The sequence below is a fragment of the Moschus berezovskii genome, chromosome 14 (genome assembly GCF_049115385.1).
Source record: "Moschus berezovskii isolate FMDL1 chromosome 14, NW_MosBer_1.0, whole genome shotgun sequence".
In the NCBI taxonomy this organism is placed as follows: Eukaryota; Metazoa; Chordata; class Mammalia; order Artiodactyla; family Moschidae; genus Moschus; species Moschus berezovskii.
This window is the reverse complement of record NC_142473.1, coordinates 83526321-83533005: the sequence shown is the minus strand read 5'-3', so window position 1 is coordinate 83533005 and position 6685 is coordinate 83526321. Positions and strand designations below refer to the sequence as shown.

The following is a 6685-nucleotide window of genomic DNA, read 5'->3' as shown; positions in this document are numbered from 1 at the left end:
CCTCCTTGTTAGTTTACGGTCTATTTGCAGCTGTGGGGCAAATCCTTGGTGGGAAGAAAGCGATGTCTGGGTTTAATCTAGAAACTGAGGAAACCACAACCAACTGATCCAAGTTAGTGATAATTAATTCTTTTCCCCCAAATTTAAGAAGGTTAACTTAGCCAAATTCATTTCACTGAAATAATATTTGTAGTTAGATACTGCCATGAAATTAAAAGACACTCACTCCTTGGAAGGAAAGTTTTGACCAACCTAGATAGCATATTAAAAAGCAGAGACATTACTTTGCCAACAAAGGTCCGTTGAGTCAAGGCTATGGTTTTTCCTGTGGTCATTTATGGATATGAGAGTTGGACTGTGAACAAAGCTGATCACCGAAGAATTGATGCTTTTGAACTGTGGTGTTGGAGAAGACTCTTGAGAGTCCCTTGGACTGCAAGGAGATCCAACCAGTCCATTCTAAAGGAGATTAATCCTGGGTGTTCATTGGAAGGATTGATGCTAAAGCTGAAACTCCAATACTTTGGCCACCTCATGCGAAGAGTTGACTCACTGGAAAAGACTCTGATGCTGGGAAGGATTGGGGGCGGGAGGAGACGGGGATGACAGAGAATGAGATGGCTGGATGGCATCACCAACTCTGTGGACATGAGTTTGAGTGAACTCCGGGAGTTGGTGATGGACAGGGAGAACTGGCGTGCTGTGATTCATGGGGTTGCAAAGAGTCAGTCACGATTGAGCGACTGAACTGAACTGAACTGTAAATTGAAACTTAGCCTTTCTCTTTAAAAATGAATTCGGACACAATGATGTGAAAATGTCAATAGAAAATACTGTATGGAATGTTCCCAGGCAAGATGCTGTTGAGAATCACTAAAGTCACTTTTATAAAATTGGGATTAACATTTATGTCTCACTAAATAGATTGATTCTGAAGATCTCTATAATTATTACAAATTCTTTCCTCTTTTCATGCCTTTCATTCCACCACACTGAAGAATTTGTGAGTTAAATCTTTGAAGAATGATTGGCCATAATCACCATCATTGGAGTCGTGGAGAGAGAAAAACAGCTCAGGCATAAGCTTTCCTGAAAACTCTAAACAATCTTATTTCATCTTTATTGAAACCTGAGAGATCATAATGCTGAGCTCTGTGCCCAGAAACTTTTGAGGAAAAAATATGTGGTTATGTTTTTGAAGAAGAGGAAAAGAGAGATAACGAATAAAATAGCTTATGATCTTGGTTAGAACAACGTGTAGTCTATCTTAGAAACCTATATACAGGCTCACTCCCCAAGAAAAGAATGCATTCTTATTTTTACATTAGGAATGAAAATTTCAAGTTCATCTTAATTGATAAAAACTTATTCCAAAAGGGGAAATTGCATCATTTCAGGTGTTCCTAACATTTTTGTCTGGTCAATAGGAAACTCAGGAAAACTTCTTGACTTGTATCATTTCATAGCAAAATGTGAGTAGGGTAATATAGCTAATCCGGAGCATTATTCTATCTGCAGTGAAAAAACAATTGCACAGAAAGCTCGTTTCAGAAATACTGAGAACTTTTCAGGGAACTTTGCACCACTTACATGTTCACATTCAAAGATGTAGAAAGAGTGAGCATAACTATCTTGTTGAGCCAGACACAACATCCGGGGCTGCTGAGTGAATACTGCCCAAAGAGCTGTTATAAAGAGAGTTTCTTGGCATTTCGAAGGACAAAAACTCCATCTGCAGCTCTGTCCCTGTGTGTGCGTGTGCATTAATTAAAAAAGGAATAACAGGTCACAGAACACAGCTGGTATAGAGTAAGGTTTGATTGGTACATTTCCTGTCTGATACAAAGTTGATTTTTAAAATACTGTGTCCATATACCTATGAATATTCATTCCAATAGACAAGCATTAATATAACTTTATAAAGAATTGTCAATGAAATTTGTCCCCTAGAGTAAAAGAAAGCTATCTGTGAGACATTGAGCTAAAAAGAAAATTTAGAAGTTGGCTGCATGTCAATATTCATTTAAAAAATCTTGCTTTTATTGTGGTATTTGCAAGGTATTGTCATGATATATTTAAATTATATGAATCAGGAGAGATTTAAACTCCACCCATTCTTCTTTACAACTCTCTGTAAAATATCAGAGGTAAGTGAAGGGAGTAGCTCCACCAGTCCCAGGGACCCGAGCTAAAGAGATGATGAAATTTTTTCTATAGAATTTAAAATATCATCACTCAGAAATACTGTGATCTTTCCAGATCCACTATGTGCTTACAACTCAAGATGAATTGATGGAGAGGATGAGCAATGTAACAGAATTCATCCTACTGGGCCTGACCCAGAATCCAGGACTGCAGAAACTCTTCTTTGTCGTGTTTTTGATCACCTACTTGATCACACTGGCAGGTAACCTGCTCATCTCTGTCACCATCTGCACCAGCCCAGCCCTCCGTTCTCCCATGTACTATTTTCTGTCCTATTTGTCCATGATAGATGGTTTCTATGCTTCCTCCATAGCACCCTAGTTGATCTTTGACTTGGTCTCTGGAAAGAACACCATTTCCTTCAGTGGCTGCATGACTCAGGTCTTTGCTGAACATTTCTTTGCTGGAGCCGAGATTGTCTTGCTGATTGTCATGGCCTATGACCGCTATGTGGCCATCTGTAAGCCCCTGCACTACATGACCGTCATGAGTCGACCTGTGTGTGCTCTCCTGGTTGGAACGGCTGGGGCTTTGGGCTTTCTCCATGGAGGGATCCAGATTTTGATCCTGGTTCAGTTACCATTCTGTGGCCCCAATGTCATCGACCATTTTTTGTGTGATTTAATACCTCTCCTGGAGCTGGCCTGCATGGATACGCACTCTCTGGGGCCCCTGATTTCTGCCAACAGTGGGTCACTGTGTTTGCTAACTTTCTCAATGCTGGTTGCTTCCTATGTTGTCATCCTGCGCTCCCTGAGGACTCATAGCTCTGAAGGGCGTGGCAAAGCCCTGTCCACCTGTGCCTCTCATGTCACAGTTGTCATCTTATTCTTTGTACCTTGTTCGTTCCTCTACCTGAGACCCACGACCTCCTTCCCCGTTGACAAAGCTGTGACTGTGGTTTGCACCATAGGAACTCCTATGCTGAACCCTTTAATCTACACCCTGAGAAATGCAGAAGTGAAAAATGTCATGAAGAGGCTCTGGGGACAAATAATGAAAACTGATGATGAATAAACCTTGTGTGGAGTATTTAGGCAAAAAAAAAAGGAAAATCTAGTGATATTTTACCGAAATTTTTCCCCCTTCTTAATTGATTGAACTGGGTTGATTCTTCCGTCTGGATCAATTTTCTCTAGGGGTTCATACATTGTAAGCCAGGGTTGATATTCAGAAGGCATAGCAGACACAGTGCCAAGAACCCACGATAGTTTTAGGAGGCCATGAAATGTTTTAATTTCTTTTACAACAGAAAGAAAAAAATTAATATAATCTAAATGCAGCTTAGATTATAGTCATCTATATAGCAATGCAGTCAGAAAAGATAATTTTTAACATTTTGATGGAGGAGAAGACCCGAGAAGATGAAAGTGCCAAGGGTTCACAAAAGTCACAATGTTGCCCTGACTGTGGGTATGAAACAGATCAACAGCAATATTCTTGAGCACTCGTTACACCCAGCACCATAGCTAGAGTGAAGTTTCATTTTAAAAGCGGGAAAACAACTACACATGAAAAAAGGACAGAACAGTAGGAACTAAGTTTTCAAAAAGTACATTTATACACTTTTTCTGATCTTTCTAGGTTTGAGAGGCTTATCAATAAAATAAACACAGCAATAAAAAGAATTTTTTACTTATCACAATCCCAAAAAGATAACACTTGCACACAAAAGTACTTTTTGAAAATTACATTTCATCATTCCCTGTAGTATACAAGAGTTTACAAAAAGAATTAGAAACAGAATTGGATGGCATAAAATAAGCATAATTTTAAGCATAAAGTCCATAGAGCTAAGGCAGAAAATATCTATACATTAAAGTCTGGTTTTAGACACAGACAAAGGAAAAGAAGATTCTGAAGACAAAAATAGCAGCTATAGGAACTTTCCAATGATTTAAGAACAAGTCATGGGACTGTCATGGAACAGCACAAAATCACAAATCTGAGCTAAAGAATCCATACCATGTACATAATGAAATTCTAAGAGATTCAAAAATAGTCAGAGATTAAGTGCTTTGGACAAAATAGGCTTAATTTTTCTTATTGTCTCCAGCATTAATTATTCCAGTAAATATTAGCAAATTGTTTCACCTCTCTATTTTTTTCATCTTTAATTAAAAAAAAAAAAAATAGAATTTCCCAGGTGGCTCAGTAGTAAAGATCTGCCTGCCAAGCAGGAGACACAGGTTCGATCCCTGGTTTGGGAAGATCCGCTGGAGAAAGAGGACTGGGCAACTCACTCCAGTGTTCTTGCCTGAGAATCTCATGGACAGAGGAGTTTGGTGGGCTGCAGTCCGTGGGGCCTCAAAGAGTCAGGACCATCGCAGCTAAGCAACAACAACAAACAGGAAAATAACATTACATGCTTCCTTAAATTGTGCAGATTAAATGACTTCAAGAGGAAAACTGAGTCAGCTAAAAATTAACAAAAATTGCTCAGACTTCGTTTCAAATTTCAGAGATTACACAAGAGCATAAACTATGCTGGGGACAGTGGTTCCTAACAGAGGAGCCCAAGAGCACCGCTACTGTTATTCACAAACCAGGACAGCAGGGAGACCAAACATCCATCCCAGCCTCACTTCACTCCAAAATGTGTCATCTCAGCCAATAAAAAGTTCTCTGAATGTTGACAGCGAGTGCCTCACCAACTCCCTATTCTGGGATTAGACTGCACTTAAACATCTCTGTAATGACAAATGGGAGAGCCGGTGGGATCAGCTATGAGATGTTTGAAAGTGAAAGTCACTCAGTCGTGTCTGATCCTTTTCTACCCCATGGATTATACAGTTCATGGAACTCTCCAGGCCAGAATACTGGAGTGGGTAGCCAGTTCCCTCCTCCAGGGGATCTTCCCAACCCAGCGATCAAACCCATTTGTCCCATATTGCAGGTGGCTTCTCTATCGGTTGAACCACCACAGAAGCCCAGGAATACTGGAGTGGGGAGCCTATCCCTTCTCCAGGGGATCTTCCCAACCCAGGGATTGAACCCATGTGTCCCACATTGCAGGTGGTTTCTTTATCGGCTGAACCACAAGAGAAGCCCAAGAATACTGGGGTGAGTAGCCTATCCCTTCTCAAATGGATCTTTCCAACCCAGGAATCAAACCGGGATCTCCTGCATTGCAGGCAGATTCTTTACCAGCTGAGCTACCAGGGAAGCTTGAGCAGCACTTATTTCAGAAGCTCTCACAGATAATGAATCCTTTTATCCTGTTTCCATCCTCCAGAAGAAAGAGAAAAAGAAAGAGCTCAGTTGGAGAGACCAAGAGATCAATCTCTGTACAGAGTTTGTGATTTATGGGGGAAGACTTCAGAAACTTGTTTTCAAGAGGGTTCCCAACCAGGAATTTGAACATAAGGTGATGCCAGCATTGCATTTCTAACGTTCTTAAGATTTTGTTATCAGGTTAGCTCTCATTGTATTTATAAAGGCTTTAAACAATAGATATTTTGCCATAATCTCCTATGAGTGATTATTTTGAAATATATATATATATATATATATATATATATATATATATATATATAAGCAACTGTGTATTTAAAAACTCAAAATTATCTTTTAAACATCTAGTGGTAGTTCCCAAGAAACATGGAATGTCACAAGATGATGTAGAAAAAAAGGTGATGATGGTGACGATACTGTAACGCTGATGACAATAGCTGTTTACTGAGCCCTCTCTGTGAATAAAGTCTTGACCTAAGCACTCATTCTGTGTGTTTGGGAGGCAACAGATTTCTGACCTTAATTTATGACTTTCTTTAAGCCTCAAGCCGAGAAAACCTCTAAAATATTTCTTTATTCGAACATAGTAGTGAACCTACCCTTAGGATGGGGTAAACATCAAAAAATCAATGCTAGTGTAAAAGAAATAATTATGACACCTTTTTTTATTTGTGTGTTTACTCTGTGCAAAGAGCTTTTCTTTTGTTATTTAATTCTTATTAAAGCCCAGTAAGTACAGTAATATTGATATTTACTTAACAATGTTGTATGTACATGGCCTTCCCAGTGACTCAGCGGTAAAGAATCCCATGCAATGCAGGAGACCTGGGTTTGATCCCTGGGTTGGGAAAATCCCCTGGAAAAGGAAAAGGCAAACCACTCCAGTATTCCTGCCTGGAGAATTCCATGGACAGAGGAGCCTGTGGATTACAGTCCGTGGGGTCGCAAAGAGTCAGACACGACTTAGGGAGTAAACGACAAAGGATACTATACGTGAAAGCACCAAGGACCTGCACTTAGAACACGAAGATGATCAATAAATGCTATTAACCTTTGTCCTTGTTGTCCAGTCAGCATTTTCCTAAAGACACTAACCCTCCAATATCTGTTCCTGAAATATCCTGACTCCCTTTTCCTCCTGACAACTTGTGGACTCTCTAGACACTAGAAGGACACTGGGCACTTTTAGGAAGTAAGGTGAAAGTCTCTTCCTTGTGAGACCAAAACTGCATTCAAAGGGACTAAT

The 6685-nt window shown here is 39.8% G+C and overlaps 1 pseudogene; it reads left to right on the top strand.

The window, feature by feature from the left end:
* Window positions 1–2292: 2292 nt before the first annotated feature.
* Window positions 2293–3222, top strand: LOC148775698 (olfactory receptor 4C45-like; annotated as a pseudogene).
* Window positions 3223–6685: the final 3463 nt, after the last annotated feature.